General features: G+C 36.1%; 1 long non-coding RNA gene across 1 annotated transcript in view; it reads right to left on the bottom strand.

Moving 5' to 3' along the window:
• Positions 1 to 21,822, bottom strand: part of LOC123385322 — an 81,958-nt gene that overhangs the window by 30,963 nt on the left and 29,173 nt on the right. Inside the window, exon 4 of the long non-coding RNA XR_006597630.1 lies at positions 18,236 to 18,311. This is a non-coding gene — a long non-coding RNA (uncharacterized LOC123385322). The remainder of the gene's footprint in view (positions 1 to 18,235; positions 18,312 to 21,822) is intronic.

Genomic DNA, 21,822 nt, shown 5'->3' on the forward strand with positions numbered 1-21,822 from the left:
CAGACACTTTGAGGAAAAATGTGGCATCATCTATAAAATTTAACATTTACCCAATGACCCCTCATAGCTAACCATCCTAGAAAATATTTAAACATGTGTATCATGAGACATGTACAAAAATGTTCATAGCAGCACTGTTCCTAGTAACAAAGAAACTTGAAACACCCCCAAATGTCCAATGATAGGTAGATACATTGAAATTTTTCTACTTACACAATGGACTATATTATATTACAGTTGAAAATGAATGAACTGTATGCAGTGACATGGAAGACTCATGAAAATCTCATGTTGAGCATAAAAAGAAAGTCCTAGACCACTTAAAATTAAAAAACATAATAGTCAAGCTTAAAAAAGTTAAACAACATATTGTTTAGAAGTGTAGATAAGTATAAAATTTTACTTTTTAGGATAAGAAAATGATAAAAATAAAAATTGAAATAGTGCTCACTTCTGGCCCATAAGTGGGAGGCACCAGTTAGTGGGAATGGTGTCAGTTTCAGAGTGAGTTTATACTCTGACATTATGCTTCATAGTTTCTATATGTTACATATACTCTTTTGTATCAAATATTGTATTAATTTATTATAAAAATACAGAAAATGAACAAATCTTGTTAATGAAATGCCAGGTAAGACTGTTATCTGTATCAAACAGAACCTGATTTAAAAAAAAAAATTAACAGACCTTGATCACCATTTCAGGCTTAGAAGGAAAAGGCAATATGTATATTCTCCAACATAACAGAGTAGATTAATATCTCTCTAAAGTTATCTTGGAGTGATCATATTTCTCCTGGATATTCTAAGAATTATTATTAGTAGTTTCTTATGTCCAGTACATTTAGAAGTCAGTTTTGCAGTTCTACAGAGCAACCTAGAACTACCAGGGAAAGGTCAGTATCTAATTACTTTCTTTGCCCTGTTTCTTGCTGTCCATCTCAGGATGGACTAAAACACTAATTCTGTTTTCTCCATAAAGATAATCCTGGAGATTGCATGTTGTTTAACCTCCATGTACTTATTTGTTTCTTCAACTGAAAGGCTTGAATGGGTGAAATGTTTGGCATTTTAAGTGAGCTAAAGGATTTTGCTGTGAGGAACCACAGGAACAACAACAACAAAAAAAACCCAGATCCTGAAGAGATTTTATACAGGACAGATGCATTTTGGGAGGGTGGACTCAAGAAGGAGGTAGATCTAGAAGCATGAGTAGGAGGCCACTGCACTCCACAAGATAGGCCACTGAAGAAGGGGGGGTGGGATTTGAGAGTGTAGGTAGTATCTGGATGTTGCACTCAGATAAGAAAGTGGAAGGGAAATGAAAAGGGGTAAGGAGAGGTCATAAAGATTAACAGATATAATAAATAGGGGCGCCTGGGTGACTCAGTCAGTTAAGCGTCCAACTTCAACTCAGGTCATGATCTCACAGTTCATGAGTTCAAGCCCCGCATCGGGTTCTGGGCTGACAGTTCAGAACCTGGCATCTGCTTCGGATTCTGTGTCTCCCTCTGTCTCTATGCCTTGCCTGCTCACACTCTGTCTCTTTCTCTCTCTCTCTCTCAAAAATAAATAAACATTAAAAAAATTACAAAACAACATATAATAAATACAACCAAAAGAAATTTTGCCTATGTTTTGGCTTATGTAGTCACACCCTCAAAAGAACAAAGACACAGACAGCTGTAGGGTAATGTGGACACAAACATGTAAGAATCCACTGTGTCTGACATGAGAGGCTGAAGTAAGTATGTTTTAGAAAATTTTCAAAATAATATTGCAAGATTAGACAGTTTTTCTATGAATACATGTTCAAAGCAAGTGAAATATTTCAAAAAAATATTTACAAACATTTCCATTTTAATTTATTCAATGAAAATAATTTTATATTGAAAGGGTAAGAGTACAATTATGTCTTTGAGAAAAAGGAAATGGGGTTTTTACATTTCTTACCAAAACAGTTATCTTAATTTCCTCTGCTTCAATGAAGACTGTTTTGCTCATTTTCTACTAGAAGATAATATGAATGTAGATTACATTTGTCAAAAGAATATACACATTAAAACAAGTTTAATTTTTTATCATCAGGGAAATACAAATCAAAACCGCATTGAGATGACACATATCAGAATGGCTAAAAGTAACAACCCAGGCAACAACAGATGTTGGTGACAATGTGGAGAAAGAGGAACTCTTTTGCACTGCTGGTGGGAATTTAAACTGGTGCAGCTACTCTGGAAAACAGCACAGAGGTTCCTCTAAAAATTAAAAATATAATTACGCTATGACCCAGCAATTACACTACTAGGTATTTATCCAAAGGATATAAAAGTGCTGATTTGAAGGGACACATGCACCCCAATGTTTATACCAGCACTATCAACAATAGCCAAAGTGTGAAAAAAAGCCCAAATGTCCATAGACTGATGGATGGATAAAGAAGATGTGGTATATACATACATACATGGAATATTACTCGGTGATCAAAAAGAATGAAATCTTGCCACTGCAACAACATGGATGTAACTACAGTTTATTATGCTAAGGTAAATCAGTCAGAGAAAGACAAATATCATATGATTTCACTCATATGTGGAATTTAAGAAACAGAACAGATGAACGTGGGGGAAGGGAAGGAAAAATATGATAAAAAAACAGAGAGGGAGACAAATGATAAGAGACTCTTAAATACAGAGAACAAGCTGAGGGTTGATGGAGGGGTGTTGGGTGGGGGGATGGACTAAATGGGTGATGGGCATTAAGGAGGGCACTTGGGGTCAGCACTAGGTATTATATGTATGTGATGAACCACTATATTCTATTCCTGAAATCATTATTATACTATATGTTAACTAACTTGATTTAAATAAAAGATGATATTAATAAAATAAAGTAAAAGAAATTATTTTAATTTAGTAAATCAGGTTAAAATTTTCCTAATCATTTAATGAATCAGATTAACAGTAAGAAAGAGAAGAAACAAAAAAGACCTAAGCATGAAGAGACTCCAAAATGATATTAATGTATTTTCCTTTACAAATCCCTTATGCTTCGGCAGTGCTTTCTGTCTCCAAATGTAAGGAATCTCAGAATATAAAAATTTTAAGAAAATAAATACGTCAATCCTATTTTGGTCTCAGTAGCTTATGACATTAAGAACAAATATTATCTTGGGGAGCCTGGGTGGCTCAGTCGGATAAGCATCCAACTTCAGCTCAGGTCATGATCTCATGGCTGGTGAGTTCAAGCCCCTCACCGTGCTCTGTGCTGACAACTCAGAGTTGGGAGTCTGCTTCAGATTCTGTGTCTCCTTCTCTCTCTACCCCTCTTGTGCTTGTGCTCTCTCTCTCTCTCTCTCAAAAATAAACATTAATTTTTTTTAATAAAAAGAACCAATATTATATTGGGGCACCTGGGTGGTTCGGTTGGTTAAGTATCTGACTTTGATTTTGGTTCAGATCATGATCTCACAGTTCGTGAGATTGAGCCCTGCATTAGGGTCTGTGGAGCCTGCTTGGGTTTCTCTCCCTCCTTTCTCTCTGCCCCTTCCCCTGCTCGCTCGCTCTCTCTCTCTCTCTCTCTCTCTCTCTCAAAATAAATAAAGAAACACTTTAAAAAAAAAAAGAATAGGTGTACCTGAGTGGCTCAGTTGGTTGAGTGTCCAACTTTAGCTCAGGTCATGATCTCACTGCTCATGAGTTCGAGCCCCAAATTGGGCTCTGTGCTGACAGCTCAGAGCCTGGAGCCTGCTTCAGATTCTGTGTCTCCCTCTCTCTCTGCCCACCCCCCACTCATGCTCTGTCTCTCTCAAAAAAATAAACAATTAAAAAAAAAAACAATATTAACTTACTGATGGTTTGGAATACTTCATTCATTCATTCACTTCTCAATTTTCTGAATAACCTATTACCTTCAAACTGATTTAGAAAGTGTCCTATATCTGGATAATTACTGGGATTAAGAACCTAAATGAAACGTAAAAGGCTACCTACTAATGGCATTAAATAAATGACATTCCCTTGTGACATATATTAACAGGGTAGAACTCTTTTTTTACACTTTTTTTAATGTTCATTTATTTATTTGTTTTGAGAGTGGGAGGATGGGCAGTGGAAGGAGAGAAAGAATCCCAAGCAGCCTCCATGCTCAGTGTGCAGCCCAACATGGGGCTGAATCTCACAACCTGAGCCAAAGTCAAGAGTTGGACACTCAACTGACTGAACCACCCAGGCACCCCTACAAAATTCATTTTCCATGAATGTTTGATGATATTCTAGAAGTGTAAAAAGAGGGATGCCTGGGTGGCTCATTTAGTTAAGCATCTGACTCTTGATTTTGGCTCAGGTCATGACCTAACAGTTAGTAAGATGGAGCCCCATGTGGGGCTCCATGCTGACAGTTTGGAGCCTGCTTGGGATTCTCTTTCTCCCACTCTCTCTCTCTGCCCTTCCCCCACTCACTCACTTGCTCAGAAATAAATAAATAAATAAACTTTAAAAGAAAAAGAAAATGAATTTTGTAAATGTGTATTATAAAACATTCATCTTCCTTCATCAATTTGTCTAAAATATTGTCCTACATTCTATTCACAATTGGATCTATTAAAATCTTCCTTAATATACATGCTTAATATTTTTGGATATCAATCATCATCATAATCATGGCCAAAAGAATAATACTCTTTATTTGGCTGAATTACCCCATAAATAATAATATTAAAACTATATAATTAACTGGAGAAATTAAACAATTGATAACCCAAGCCGAAATGCTTAAGCTATTAACCTTGTAGGCACCAAACCATGGAAGAAACACAATATTGGACTGCACTTCTAAGGAATGAATTTCTAAAACAGAGTCTAAGTAGTAGAAACCTTTTCTACTAAAGATGTACATCTATATTGTGCCCATGGATATAATACCAATGCAGAATGAGCATGGCCACAGCACTTATTTTGAGCCGAGCCTTCAAATTTCAGCTGTTCTCAATAAAAGTCAATTTTTTAATTCTTTTCATGTTATCATTATTTTCCTATATAAATATATACTTATTTTTTTTACTTATCACACAGGTTATAAGTCAGTGATCTACGAGCAAAAGATTTTGATTTGGCATAGTGATGTTTTTAAAGTTTGCATTAGTTGTCAACATACAAAAATTTGGAGATTTCATATAAAAATCCAGTTTTCCAACTTGAAAACTCAGATGATCTGCCAGTTGGGGCCCATTTGTTTGATGGGTAATTACTTCCCTTCAATTACAACAAGTACTCCTTAGTTTGCCAGAGTCCCTAACCAACTTACTTTACCTGCACCCCAGAAATGTGACTTTGCAATTATTTTGTTTCATGGTTTTTAGCCTTTTAAAAAACTTTTTAAATTCACATCCCAATTAGTTAGTATATAGTGCAACAATGATTTCAGGTGTAGATTCCTTAATGCCCCTTACCCATTTAGCCCATCCTCTCTCCTACAACCCCTCCAGTAACCCTCTGTTTGTTCTCCATATTTTAAGAGTCTCTTATACTTTGTCCAATCCCTGTTTTTGTATTATTTTTGTTTCCCTTCCCTTATGTTCATCTGTTTTGTCTCTTAAAGTCCTTAGGTGAGTGAAGTCATATGATAGTTGTCTTTCTCTGACTAATTTCACTTAGCATAATACCCTCTAGTTCCATCCATGTAGCTGCAAATGGCAAGATTTCATTCTTTTTGATTGCCGACTAATTCTCCATTGTACGTATATACCACATCTTCTTTATCCATTCATCCATCAATGGACATTTGGGCTCTTTCCATACTTTGGCTATTGTTGATAGTGCTGGCATAAACATTGGGGTGCATGTGCCCCTTCAAAACAGCATACCTATCCCTTGGATAAATACCTGGTAGTGCAATTGCTGGGTCGTAGGGTAATTCTATTTTTAATTTTTTGAGGAACCTCTATACTGTTTTCCAGGGTAGTTGCACCAGCTTGCATTCCCACCAGCAATGCAAAAGAGATCCTCTTTCTCCGCTTCCTCGCCAACAACTGTTGTTGCCTGAGTTGCTAATGTTAGCTATTCTGACAGGCGTGAGGTGGTGTCTCAGTGTGGTTTGATTTGTATTTCCCTGATGATGAGTGATTGTGAGCATTTTTTCATGTGTCAGTTGGCCATCTGGATGTCTTCTTTGGAGAAGTGTCTATTCATGTCTTTTGCCCATTTCTTCACTGGATTATTTGTTTTTTGGGTGTTGAGTTGAATAAGTTCTTTATAGAATTTGGATACTAACCCTTTATCTGATATGTCATTTGCAAATATCTTCTCCCATTCCATCAGTTGCCTTTTAGTTTTGCTGATTGCTTCCTTTGCTGTGCAGAAGCTTTTTATTTTGATGAGGTCCCAATAGTTCATTTTTGCTCTTGTTTCCCTTGCCTCCAGAGATGTGTTGAGTAAGAAGTTGCTGCGGCCAAGATCAAAGAGGTTTTTGCCTGCTTTCTCCTTGAGGATTTTGATGGCTTCCTGTCTTACATTTAGGTCTTTCATCCAGTTTGAGTTTATTTTTGTGTATGTTGTAAGAAAGTGGTCCAGGTTCATTCTTCTGCATGTCGTTGTCGTTTTCCCAGCACCAGTTGCTGAAGAGACTGTCTTTATTCCATTGGATATTCTTTCCTGCTTTGTCAAAGATTAGTTGGCCATACATTTGTGGGTCGATTTCTGGATTCTCTATTCTGTTCCATTGATCTGAGTGTCTGTTTTTGTGCCAGTGACTTTGCAATTCTTCAGAACATGTCTACTGACACAAAGACTAAAGATGGCAATTTTTATTGTTTAATCATATAAATATAGAGCCACCTCTATATAAGAAAATATAAATTGTGTTTTTGTCATATATGTTTTTTGTCAAAATTTCTTGCAAGAAGGTATAACTAAATGGTGATAAAAATTCTTAGAAATAAAAATTCTTATTTATTTATTTTGATCATATTTGGCTCACAAACTCTTTATAAACAGTATCTTATTAGAAAGCAAAGGCAGAGACTGATTTATTTTAATCAGATGATCTTCATTCTCCTGTTAATGAGGACTGGGCAAGTAGGAAATGTTAAAAGGTGCTAGATGGGAATTCCAAAGTTCAAAGTGTCAAGGGGAAAAGTTCTAAAAGAATATAAGGTCGTGTCTGTGGAGCAAAGTGCAGCACAGATGAAAGCTGTGGCTTAAACGGTTGAGAAATGGGAATATGCCTAAGTGTGGGATGAGTTATGACAGCAGAGAAGGAGGAAGACTAGTTACTTAGATCATCAAGGAAGGTGTCCAGAACATCAGTTCTGACAGCATGAACTTTGGAGAAGTGGTGAATGATGTACACATGAAAGGAGAGATGTGTATAGCATTTACTGATATAAGCTCTACACCAGGTCAATCTGGTGGTGCATAAAAAATTTTAATGAAAGAAAGAAAGAAACAAAGAAAGAAACAAAGAAAGAAAGAAAGACATGCCAGGTACAGCCACCTGATATGAATGCAAACAGGAGAAATAGAGAGAAAGAATGACCTGGAGGAAGAGACGGAACAGACTCCTTTTGGAAGGATTTGTAGGGGAAAGAGTGGAGGGAAAGTCAGACTTCATTCAGATGAAGAAATAGGAAAAATTGTTGAAAAAATGTTCAGGATATAGACGAGTTTGCTCAAAATTTAAAAAGGGATTCACAAGTGTAGTCCAGTTTCTATTTAAAAGGAATTAATGAAAACAAAAGCCCAAATGACCCATGTTAGAGAAACAAGGTGTTTCTCCATTTCCAAATACTGTACTCATGATTAATAAGCTCTTCTCTTTAACCTGGTTTCTACATGCTAATATAAGGCAAATACTTTATTAGATCATTTTTTGCTAATTATAATTTTAAATTGTTAAGAACTTAGTTGGCTGTCCTACAGATTGTCAAATGAATTCTAGTCAAAGGCAGTATTTAATACATTTCTGCCAGAACTTCAAACACAATGATAGAATTATGTAAATTGACTCACTTTTCTAGGTTAAGTCTCCTCAAATATAAAAAGAATGTTGTTCATCAGCTAAGTTTCATAAAGTGGCGATACATTTAAAAACTACAAAGGTACTAGAGTTCTAACATGAGGTAGAAAATTGACTTATAAGTATAGGATTTCTTTTTTCCACCAGAAACTTTCCGAGACTCTTTCTAATTTGGTACATCAGGAAAACCAAATAATTAAATATCTTGCTTTGATGCTTTCATTAAATTGGCCCTAGAAAGAAGCCTATTACTTTTAAAATTATTTGGTCTTAGTGGCACTTAAATTCTCCTTACTCTTATTCCCCTTGTCACATTCTAGCATTTAAAAACAAAACAAAACAAAACAAAACAAAACAAAACAAAACAAAACAAAACAGGGGCGCCTGGGTGGCGCAGTCGGTTAAGCGTTCGACTTCAGCCAGGTCACGATCTCGCGGTCCGGGAGTTCGAGCCCTGCGTCAGGCTCTGGGCTGATGGCTCAGAGCCTGGAGCCTGTTTCCGATTCTGTGTCTCCCTCTCTCTCTGCCCCTCCCCCGTTCATGCTCTGTCTCTCTCTGTCCCAAAAATAAATAAACGTTTAAAAAAAAAATAAAAAAATAAAAACAAAACAAAACTTGTTTTTCCTTATTAAACTGGACATTCACCTGATATTGGTGCCCTGAAGTTTTTTTCCCCCTTTTGTCACAAAATTATTAGATTCATATAATACAAAAAAGTGTGTTATTTGACTGTAATATAAGATATAGTTAAGTAGATGTTCACAGAAACCACTCTTAGTAGAACACAAAAATGCAGGAGGTATGGGGAGATGAAAAAAAAAAAAACTAGTATAACACATGATTGGGCTGGCAGAAAGTAAAGGAATTCCTCAGAAGCCTGAGAAGGAAAGTTCTTATCCACAGGAGTAAGCAGCACTGGAGCCACAGATTGATTGCCTTCCAATCTATGCTCAATCCTGGTGGCCTAGGTTCTGGATTTTAATGGACCACTCCTTAGGAGAAAGAAAACAAAACCAGAACCTGAACAGCCTAGATGATTAGATTAGAAACTAGAATTATAAGTTGGGGAACAGTGGTTCCAACCAGTCAGGAGAGAAGGCATAGAGAAGAAACACAGAGGAGACTCCCGTTGTGCAACTGCCATTTTACTCTTTAGGTGGGTGATAGGTACATGGGGATTCACTTTCTTTTTATTCCCCAAATTATACATGTATTATTCAATAAAATTGTTTTAGTTTAACTTGAAATAACTTTGCTGAACTCAAACCCATGTCAAAATATCAAGGGTAATTACAATTTATAAAATGATTTTTTTTTGCCCACAAAAAGCACACCTAATATGTTAAAATATCTGTAGACCTAAAGTCACCCATAGGAATGCTTAAACAACATTTTTACAATAACCTTTCTCCTCTGCCTCATTATCCCCATCTTGTATTTGAAAAATCAGAGAAAATCCTGAACCATGGCTTGTTCAATTAATTAAAGTTTAATTCTGCACCAAGTTCAACATCCTCTTCATTTTGCTCTCAGTTTGCAACAGACAACCCTCTGTAATCAGTAGGATCACTGCAAATGACTTGTGAGTTCAGAAATCAAATTCATACACCCAAAGCAAAGAATGATCAAATATAAGGTTTCATGGGGTACCTGAGTGGCTCAGTAGGTTAAGCACCTCACTCTCAATTTAGGATAAGGTCATAATCTCACAGTTCATGAGATCAAGCCCTACTTTGGGCTCTGCCTACTTAGGATTCTCTCTCTCCCTCCCTCTCTGCCCCTCTCTCACACTCTCTCTCAAAATAAATAAATAAACTTAAAAAAAATAAAGCTTCATTTCAATTTTACAATCATTGAAAACAATTTCAAAATAGGAAATGCAAAATATTTTGAGGAATGGTCACTTACCAGAATATATGTCCAACTTCCTAACTGACAACCCAGAAGAGTTGGCCAACATTCATTCAAATGCCAAAACTTTGTGCTATGTTTTTAAAGAATCAATTTCTTTTATTTATATTATACCCAAATAGTTCTTGATTAATAGGGAATTTTTTTTCTGACAGTCCACAGACTACTTACAGAAAATACTAGGTGTTGAAATAAAAAAATTAATATTTTCTCTTTGGAGTACTTGAAGAAATTAAAATAGATGTTGGAATTTGCTATTTTAATTTAGATTCACTTAAAATATGATCTGTTGGTGCACCTGGGTGGCTCAGTCCGTTGGATGTCTGACTTCGGCTCAGGTCATGATCTCGCGGTTAGTGAGTTCCAGTCCTGGGTCAGACTCTGTGCTAACAGCTCAGAGCCTGGAGCCTGCTTCGGATTCTGTCTCTCTCTCTCTCTCTCTCTCTCTCTCTCTCCCTCTCTCTCTCTCTCTCTCTCTCTCTCTCTCTCTCTCTGTGCCTCCTGCTTGCTCTCTTTCTCTCTCTCTCAAAAATAAATAAGTAAACATTTTTTAAAGTCATCTTTTTCTGTGAGGCTTCCCTGCTAAGTCATTTAACACTGAAACCCCTCCCTTAGCATTTCCTATCCTCCATTCTTCCTCCTTCTCATCCTTCTTATTCCTCTTCATTTTGAGATATAATTGACACATAAAATCGTAACACATTTAAAGTATACATTGTGGTAATGTGATACACATTGTGAAAAGATTTGCCCCACTTAGTTAATTAACACATTCATCACCTCACTTTTTTTTCTTGAGAACGTTTAAGATCTACTCTCAGCAAATTTCATTTATACAATACAGTGTTACAGTGTTGTCAGCTATAGTCACCATGTTTTATATTAGATCTTAAGATCTTATTTATCTTATAGTTGAAAATGTGTACCCTTTTATCAACCTCCCCCTATTTCTCCCACCCCCTAGCTACTGGCAGCCACTTTTCTACTCTCTATTTCTATGAGTTGGATCTTCACTCCCTCTCTTTCTCTCTCTCTTTCTCCCTCTCTCTCTCTCTCTCAGATTCTACATCTAAGTGATACCATGCAGTATTTGTCTTTATTTGTCTAGCTTATTTCACATAACACAATGCCCTTGAGGTCCATCTATGTTATAACAAATAACAGGTTTGTTTTCTTTCTCATGGCTGAATAACTTTCCCTTGTACATATACACCACATTTTCTGTATCCGTGTATCCACTGATAAACACTTAGGTGTTTCCATATCTTGGCATTTGTAAATAATGTGAACATAGGAGAATATTTGTGAACATAGGAGTGTAGATATTGCTTCAATATCCTATTTTTATTTCTTTTTAATATATACCCAGAAGTGGGATTGTTGGGTCATATGGGGGTTTGGGCTTTTATTTATTTTTTTGGAGGGACATACATACTGTCTGCACAGATTTACATTCTGCCAACAGCGCACAAGGATTCTCTTTCTTCACATTTTCAAAAACACTTATTATCTCTTGTCCTTTTAATGATAGCTATTTGAAGAGGTATGAGGTTATATCTCATTAAGGATTTAATTTGCATTTCTCTGAATATTTGTGATATTGACAACCTGTTCATATACCTTCTGGCTATCCGTATGTCTTCTTTAGAAAAATATAAATTCAGTTCCTCTGCTTATCTTGTAATCAGATTGGTTTTTTTTGATGAGTTCTATAAGCTCTTTATACATTTTAGATATTAACCCCCTTATCAGATATGATTAGCAAGTATTTTCTCATATTCTGCAGGTTGTCTTTTCATTTTGTTGATGGTTTCTTTTCCTGTACAGACGACTTGGTTTAAAAAAAAAAGTTTTTATTAAAAAAAAATTTAAATGTAATCTCTGCCCTCAATATGGGGCTGGAACTCAAACCCCAGATCAAGAGTCATATGCTCTGCTGACTGAGCCATTCAGGTACCGTTCCTATACAGAAGTTTTTTGTTTGATGTAGTTCCACTTGTTTATTTTTGTTTTTGTTGCCTTTGCTTTTGGTGTCAAATCCAAAAAATCATCACCAAGACCGATGTTAAGGGAACTTTCTATGTTCACTTCCAGAAGTTTAATGGTTTCAGGTCTTATGTTCACGACTTTAAACTATTTTGAGTTAATTTTTGTGTAATTTTTGTGTAATTTTTGTGTAAGATAGGGTCCCCAGTTCCATTGTTTTGCATATAGCTGTCCTGTTTTCCCAGCACCATTCATTGAAAAGATTATGCTCTTCCTATTTATATTCTCGGCTCCTTTGTCGTAAATTAACTGACCAGAGGTGCCTGGGTGGCTCAGTCAAGTGTCTGACTTCAGCTCAGGTCATGGTCTCACAGTTAGTGAGTTCAGTCCCCATATCAGACTTTCTGCTGTCAGCACAGAGCCTGCTTCAGATCCTCCGTCTCCATCTCTCTGCCCCTCCCCTCCTCATGCTTGCACTCTCTCTCTCTCTCTCAAATATAAACATTAAAAAAAGTATTAAAATTTTAATACTTGCATGCGTTTCTTTCTGGGCTCTTTATTCTGTTCCATTGATCTATGTGTCCGTTTTTATGCCGATTCCATACTGTTTTGATTCCTATAGCTTTGTGATATATTTTGAAATCAGGAAGTGTGATGCCTCCAGCTTTTTTCTTCTTTCTCAAGATTGCTTTGGCTATTTGGGGTCTTTTGCAGTACCATACAAACTTTAGGGTTGCTTGTTATATTTCTGTGTAAAATGTCATTGGAATTTTAATAGGGACTGCATCATATCTGTAGATTGCTTTGAGTAGAATGAACATTTTAATAATATTCTTCTAATCTATGAACACAGAATCTTTCTATTTATTTGTGTCATCTTCAATTTATTTCATTAATGTCTTACAGTTTTTAGTGTACAGATCTTTTACCTCATTGGTTAAATTGATTCCTAGGTATTTTATTCTTTCGATGTAATTGTAAATAGGAATATTTTCTTGATTTCTCTTTCTGGTAGTTCATTGTTAGTGTATAAAAACACAACTTATTTTATATCCTTCAACTGTACTGAGCTTATTTATTGCTCTAAATTTTTCAGTGGAGTCTTTAGAGATTTTTTGTATATAATGTCATATCATGTACAAAGAGTTCTACTTTTTCTTTCACATTTTGATGCCATTTATTTTCTTTTCTTACCCAACTGATGTTGAATTTTGTCAAATGCTTTTTCTGCATCTGTTGAAGTGATCATATAATTTTTATCCTTCATTGTGTTTATGTCGTGTATTAATTGATTTTCAAATGCTGAACCATCTTTGCATCCATGGGATAAATCTCACTTGACCATAGTATATGATCCTTTTAATCCATTGTTGAATTCAGCTCGCCAACGCAACTATATTTATCTGGCATATTTGCCTGTAATTTTCTTCTCTTGTAGTGTCCTTAATTAGTTTGATATCAGGGTAATGCTGCCTTCATGAAATGAGTTTGAAAGTGTTTCTTCTTCTACTTTTTGTAAGAGTCTGAGAAAATTTTGTATTAATTCTTCTTTAAATGTTTGGTAGAATTCACCAGTGAAGCCATCTTGTCCTATACTTTCACTTGTTGGAAAGTATTTTTATTACAGACTCATTCTCCTGTAGTAGTAATTGATCTGTTCAGATTTTCTATTTCTTTTCAATTCAATCTTGTTTGATTGTATGTTTATAGGTATTTACCCATTTATTTTAGGTTGTCCAATTTTTTCTTTCTTTTTTTTTTTGGTCTATAATTACTTATAGTAGTCTCTTAGGGTCCTTCGTACTTATGTGGTATCAGTTGTAATGTCTCCTTTTTTATTTATAATTTTATTTTGTTCTCTTTATTTTCTTGGCAAGTCTAGCTAATGGTTTGTCTATTTCATTTTTTCTTTTCAAAAACAACTCAATTTTGTTGATTTCTTCTATTGCCATTTTAATCTCTATTTTGTTTATCTCTGCTCTAATCTTTGTTATTTTCTTCCTTCCACTGACTTTGGGTTTACTTTGTTCTTTTTCTAGGTCCTTGAAATATAAAGTCAGGTTGTTTATTTGAGCTCTTCTTTTTTTCTTAAAGTAGGCATTTATCATTATCATTTTCTTCTTAGAACTGTTTTTGCTACGTCCCATAAGTTTTGGTATGTTATGCTTCCATTTTCATTTGTCTCAAGATATTTTTTAATTTCCCTTTTGATTTTCTTTGACTCATAGGTTGTTCAGTAACATGTTAAGTTTCCATTTATTAGTGAATTTTCTAGTTTTCTTCTTGTATTGATTCCTGGTTTCATACCATTATGGTCAGAAAAGATGTTTTATATGATTTCAATCTTCTTAAATTTACTAAGACTTGTTTTGTGGTCTAACATACAATATATCCAGGAGCATGTTCTACATGCTTTAAGCTTTGGCTTAAACCCCCTATTTCTTCTTTATTTCTCCATAGTATTTGTCATATCTAACATATCACAAAATTTTTTAATGTTTTTATTTTTTACCTTCCCCACTAGAATGTAAACTGTGTAGGTGCAAGGATTTCTGCCATTTCATTCCTACTTTGTCTCAATTAGAAGAGTACCTAGCACATAGTAGATATGCACTAAATATTCTTGAATAAATGAATGAAAGAAGGCCACCTATAGTCAACTATTTTGAATAATGATGAGAGGAAAAATACACCTAAGAACTCTTGACATTAGTCAAGATTTTTATTTACTATAATTATTAGGGTTTGCCAATGCAGTAATTTAGGAGCATTGCCAGCAACCCTCAGTCTTCTGTGCCTCACTACCAAATCAGAATTATAGAGCCGGGTACATTCATTCAAAGATTTTTCTCCCTTTGACCACTTTTGGAATCAAATAAACATTATAGAAAAATCCCTTATTTCCAATAGATCTTGCCAAAACCCTCCAAACAATGTTTCAACACACTCCCCAAAGAAGAAACCCAATGCTGGGAATGAGTCAAGCAATCAGTTAGCAGCTGCCATTCTTAGGTTACTCTCCATACCCTGTTTTTTCTCTCCATTTAAAATCCTTAAACCTTCAAGTTCTTTTAATTTCTTCTGGTGAGAGATTTAATTATTGGTATTTTTAATAGTACATGTTCACTACAGGAATGATGAAAGGCAATTAGCATCATGATTGAGAGAAGCTAAAGCATGCTGTGGTGATGATGAAAGTGAGCAGTGAAGGAACACTGAGTGATGGCAATGGACCTAAACACCCACCAAGACTGGAGACGTTCAACCTCATGCAGCTACTACTAATTTATAATAAACTCTATATTCATAAAGTAGCTCAAAATCGCCAAAAGAGTCGGGGCGCCTGGGTGGCGCAGTCGGTTAAGCGTCCGACTTCAGCCAGGTCACGATCCCGCGGTCCGGGAGTTTGAGCCCTGCGTCGGGCTCTGGGCTGATGGCTCAGAGCCTGGAGCCTGTTTCCGATTCTGTGTCTCCCTCTCTCTCTGCCCCTCCCCCGTTCGTGCTCTGTCTCTCTCTCTCTGAAAAATAAATAAACGTTGAAAAAAAAAATTAAAAAAAAAAATCGCCAAAAGAGTCAATTTAATTCTTAGCATTATATTTTCTTTACATGCTGAATTATAAAATCTTAGTGCAATCTCAGCATTGAAAACTGTAATTTGCATGTGTTTCCTCTATGTGCCACCTTTGTAGAAACAGAGTTATACGGACTAAAAATTATCTACTTGCACTCTGATTTTGGTCCGTAACAATTTCCTTGGCTGGCTGAATAGTAAAATAAACATAAGTAAAATAATCAATTTTCTCTTTTATCACACTGGTTTCTTACTGGTTTCATCCAACTATTAATTCAACACTTTATCTAGCTTATAGAAGTTGATAGTATACAGAAGTTGATACACAGTGAAATGAAAACAAAAAGATATTATTAACTAGCCACTGCTGTTTCTAAATGGGATAGAAACTTATTTATCTGCAGATCAGTTAGTGTCATTTGTCCTAGGGATTTCAGAAGGAGTTATAATAAGATTTCTCAGTTTATTTAATAATGCTAGCTACTCAAATTCTAAATGCAATCCTAACTTTCTACAGAAATTTACTAGTCTACATAGGCAGGTATATAGCTTTAACTGATGGACTTATTTTATGTATGAATCTTATTCATCATTTAGAGTTTACAGAAAATGCAATAACCTCACTTTAAACTAATTACATGGAATATAACATAAACAATGTTGTCCAAACTTTAGGTATTCTTATTCTACTTTCACGATTTTCATCATCTCCATTGTACTATCACTTCTTAATAGAACTCTTTAAATTCCCTTAATATATTTCTTTATAAACCTACCTTTATCTTCATTCCAAGTGATAGTAACTATGAAATCATCCATTTGATTCATGAATTAATTTAAAAAATATGTGTCTATCACACACTTTGTGACACATTTTGGGGAGCTTAAAATACAGCTATAACTAAGAAAAGACCATCTCTCATGAGGGTTACATTCTAATGAAGAAGGTAATCAATCAGCCAATCAATCAATACAGGGCATTCTACAAATACAATGTTAGCTAAGTGCTATGAAGAAAGCTAAAGGAAAGTGAGGGGGGAAAAAAGAAGATGGAGTAGAGTAAATGACCTCTGAAGTAGTGATATTTGAATGGAGACTTGATTGCAAACCCATGAAGGCCTCAACAATGGAAAACAGAATGGTAAATGCCCACTGTGAAAATACTCAAGGAATAGCAAGAAGGCTGATGTGCTGAAACAAAGAAAGGAAGCCAGAGAGGCCTGGAGGTGAGACTTCAGGGTCAAGCAAGGTCCAAAACAGATAGGATTTCATAGGTCCTGGGAAGAAGTTTGGATTTTCTTTTGAATATAATGAGAAATCATTGGAGAATTTTTAGCAGGGGAATGACATTAAGTGTTTTTCACTCGTAATCATTACTCAGGCTTTTGTGTGAACTGACCTTGGAGTAGAAATTCTGGGAACCACTTAGAAGGTTTCTAAAGTTAAGGGGGCTGTGAGGAGTGGGATGGTAGTAATGGTGGAGGTGGAAGAAATAGGTGGATTGGCTAGTTAGTTTTATTTTTTTTCTCTGACACATATAAAAAATAAATAAACCTTTCTTGATAGTTGTACATGTTTCGTCCATGTTCTACCTGAAAGTATTTCACATCTGGCATTCTGGCTCCCATCCTCTGTGAGATACTGGTGCAGTGGTTTGACTTCAGGCTCTGAAATCAGACTGCTTGGGTTTGAGTACATTATCTGACTTATTGTTTGGCAGACCTTTTAAAGTTTCTATTTCTTTGTCTTAGATAATGAGGATCTGATAGCTCTATCATAGAGTTATTAGAAGTATTCAGCTGGATAATGCATGTGCAGTGCTTAGCACAGTACCTGATGGTAATGACCATCGTAGCTATGTAAATAACATCTATCACGAAGATATCCAGTTCTTATTTTTTCTCACTACAACCATAATGAGCACATATTAACCTTACAAATATATTTGCTCATTTTTAGTCATTGTTGTTACCCTTAAGAAGAACCAATATTTCTTAATTGGGCATTTAATACATAGAATTAATATATTACAAATGTGGTGGTAATTTCCAAATAATTTTAGTGCTTCAGATTCAAAGTTCCAGGGGTTTTTTGCTCTTGTGCTCACACAGGTGAAATAACAGCTGGAACTCACCAGAATTCTACTTGTCAAAAAATCTGCATGCAGTGGCATAAAACTAACACAGGTGCCCCAGCATGCTGACAAAGAATAAATAGAAGCACATGTTCTGAAAGGTACATAATACTTCACTTCTTAAAATACTACTTATAAAATGTGGTCAGCTTTGTTCTGCAAATTGGCTGACACCTAACATATAAAGGAGCTGCTGTTGGTGCCCCAGTGGCCATGCCACCTGGATTCTCTTTATCTTGTTTATTATTACTAACTGTTTCAAAAACACTTTGGAGATTTTAAAGAAAGGGATAGATTGTGATCTCTGCTTTGAGTGTGGTCCTGCTAGGAGGCCAAATGACTTTTTAAAGGTCCCTTTAGTGACATGGTATGTCTTAACTGATACTTTCCTTTTAAAAACAACTGTCCTTTTGGGGAGCTCCCAGAAAGGATATTAGGGATTATGTTTGAATAAAAACACTGGAATTTGCTTTCCTATCCCCCCCTTTTTTAAGGAAGAAATCTTCGTGGAATGTGGAAAAGAAATGAGTTTGAGCATACTAAATCCAAATAATGCAACACTGATCTCTCTTAGTCACAAGTCAATACAATAGCAAAAGCCCCAATAACGTTCAACTCACTTTTGGGAGACAGGACCCATGACGTGCTCTGTCTGCCTGTGCGAGATAGACGGGTGGTCTGAAGAATGTGATTCTCCTGTAAAAACAAGGGCATACACACACACACACTTACAAAAACTTCTTGCAGGAGGCCTTCCAAGGAATCCCTGTGCCGCCACCCCCAATCCTTCTAACTTAAGTTGAAGAGCCTTCTTAGTTTTCAAGCTTTCCCTAAGTAACACCAAATGTTGGACTTTGCAGTGCTTTCCTGATTTGATTCTTACGTGACCAGCCTAATCAACCATCATTTGAGAATAAGCTCCCTAGCTTAATCCTTAATTTTCTTCCAACCACTGAAACTATGATGGCCAGGGAAGGTTTGCTTATCACTCAGTTGCCTCCCCTCAGCCATCCACCAAAATGAATGTGAAGGAGTAAATTTCAAGATAGAAATGAGCCCAGGCTCTTTCAAACTCAGGACTGGGTTATCGACAAAATCTTTTGATTTAGCCCAAATCTACCTGAGAGTTTTTACAAAGTGCTCACTTAGTTTTACAATTCGTTGATCAGTAAAGCTGGGCCCAAATTAACCTAGATTTGCGGTAGAAACATGAGAGAAATACTAGGGACAGCATGCTCTAACACTGTCTTCCTAGTATGTTTCTCTAAGTCTGAATAATACAAGGTATTAGCAATGCCCTTGGGAACTGGTAAAAAAAACTAGATTACTCTACCTGGAGTAAATATTTCTTCTTCAGGACTTTTGTAGTAACTGAATCATTCTACATATTAAAAAAATGTAATAAGTGCCCCATTTATGGAGAATTTTACAGTTAAAATGTAGAAATACTATGGTTGGAATATTTTATAAAAGAGCCAAAACACATAGTAAATTAAGATTGATTTGCATGAAATTTTGCAGATACCCAGATGATAATATAAAAAAAGGAAACAAACTTTGTTTGAACTCTGTTGCTGTTATATTAGGTTATCCCCTTGTCTGTACTCTACTCCTGTTCCTAATTTAACACCTGTAAATTGCCATGGAAATTGCATATAAAATGTAAATTTCATATTGCAAAGGTAGGGAGGTCAAATTGTATATGAGTCAGAATTTTATTAGAATTTCTTTAGCTCATGCCTTTCCCCATCCTTAAAAATGTGGGTAATTCATTTTCTATCATTTTTTGTATCTTGTAGTGTTTGGCAATGGTTATCAAAAGTGGTCAGGAGAGCCGGGAGGCATTGCTAGGACTATAAACCATGGCAAAGAGATGAAACACATTGAGTTTGAACTTAAAAGTCTTCTAATTCACTTTTTAAAATTAATTTCTTGAACAAATAGAAAAATTGGAGAAGGTCCTGGTGGCTTCAATGATACTGAACACTTGAACTAAAGGGCTGGTTAAGTGCAAGAAAGGTCTGGCTGTGCATCTCTGAAGTAATAAGGTGAGTCCTGGAGTTGTGCTTTTATTGTTCATTACATTAGCTTTCTTCTTTCTACAAATGGGACTTGTTGATTCATTGCTAAAATGGTCTGAAAGCTAAGGCATCAGAGAAATTCTTTCCCAGGTGCACTTTTATATATACTAATCCTTCTGAAATGTTTCATCAGCTTGAGTTTTCTAGCAGGAGCAGTGGGTCATGCTTGTCTTTGCCAAAGTGCCTTTCATCTTTTTTGGTCAATGTACCTTTGATCTTTTCTAATTTCTTGCCTGGCCTTTCTCTCTCTGCCTCTCCCTCCTCTATCCCCTCTCTTTCTCAGTTTTGAGAGCCAAGAGTATGGGGTCCAATTCCCACAATGCACAGAGCCATGCTCAGGAGGACTGTTCTAGAGTCAGAAGGAGCTTGCCAGGACAGCAGCAGAGTGCAAAGCCTTGAAAGAGGCTTCTATACATGTGTTCTCTGCTCCTCATGTCTCAGACTCAATGAAGTTACAGAGCAGCTTCAAAGAGGACTTTCATTCCCATGGTTAATTTTTTGCCTTTATAAAAACAATTGTCATCTGGGTATCTGCAAAATTTCATGCAAATCAATCTTTTTTTTAATTTTTTTTTATTTTTAATTTTTTTTTCAACATTTATTTATTTTTTGGGACAGAGAGAGACAGAGCATGAACGGGGCAGGGGCAGAGAGAGAGGGAGACACAGAATCGGAAACAGGCTCCAGGCTCTGAGCCATCAGCCCAGAGCCCGATGTGGGGCTCGAACTCCTGGACCGCGAGATCGTGACCTGGCTGAAGTCGGACGCTTAACCGACTGCGCCACCCAGGCGCCCCAAAATCAATCTTAATTTACTATGTGTTTGGGCCCTTTCATAAAATATTTTGACTATAGTATTTCTACATTTTAACTGTAAAATTCTCCCATGATTTTCAATTAGTACCATAGTGAGAGAGCATATCCTAAGCGTATGTGCCAAGTATATGTCATTTTTCCACAGTGGACACAGTACTTCAGCTTCCTCAGTTCCCAAATCCTGAATCGTTCTCCAATTCTGCATCTACTGTTATGTTCTGTGTTTCTCTACTATATTAGCTTATAACAGGTTAATGGGAAGCACAGCTCATAGTTCATATGATGTGCTTTGAAAACTAAGTGCTGTGAAAAGTATTGTTTTTATTATTGTCATTTTTGTTATTATCATTATGCAAAGTCCTTGTAGCAAAAATTATAGTATCTATTTTCCAAATCTATTCTGAATCTATCTCTGAGCTAGAACTAGAATCTAGACTTTCTTAAAATCTCCATTTGCAGTGCTTGCAGTTACTTCATACACTTCCTTTGATAGGAAAGCATTTAACTTTTCTTTTCTCCTGAGTGCCCCAGCAGTCCACAGATGTGCCAAGACCTCAATAGGCAGGTGGGCATCAAAGACTCAGGATAGTGTGACTCCAGATGGCTAAACCTAGATGAAGCGTTCTCCCCTAATAAGTGTAAATTTCCCATTCTTTGTTCCTTAATTAAAGCAGAAGGGGGTGCCTGAGTAGCTCAATTGGTTAGGAGTCTGACTCTTGATTTAAGCTCAGGTAATGATCGCACAGTTTGTGAGATCATGCCCTGTGTTGGGCTCTGCGCTAGAGGCGTGGAGCCTGCCTGGGATTGTCTCTCTGCCTCTGCCTTTCTCTCTCTCTCTCTCAAAAACAAATAAAACCCCCCTAAAAACCATTTTAAAAGGCAGAAAAACTTAAAGGTAATCATTATTTTAAAGATAATTTTTTAAATAATGAAAGGAGAAATTCTAATTGTTATCTTTCCCCAGTTTTTCTGCCATATGAATGTATACGTTCAGTTCAAAGCTCTCTTTTGCTGGCAATTTGTTCCACATGTTTGAGCTTCCTGCTACTACCACTCATTGATCACCTCCATGCTGTCTTAGCAGCTATAGGCTGGTCAAAGATTATTCTTGACTTAAACTGTTCACTAGGAAGTTCTTAGGTGACTGAGCATTGATTTATATCTTCACAGGGAGAGAGAGGGAAAGAAAAAACTGACAAAGAGATCCTGTTGAAGAAGTCCTCCTTCCCCAGTTAAAAGGTAGACATTTCCACTCTTTTTGAGTTTCCACCACCTGCTAGTTACTTAACTTTGGTAGGTAGCCCTAGATGC

This window comes from Felis catus, chromosome B2 (assembly GCF_018350175.1).
Source record: "Felis catus isolate Fca126 chromosome B2, F.catus_Fca126_mat1.0, whole genome shotgun sequence".
Lineage (NCBI taxonomy): Eukaryota > Metazoa > Chordata > Mammalia > Carnivora > Felidae > Felis > Felis catus.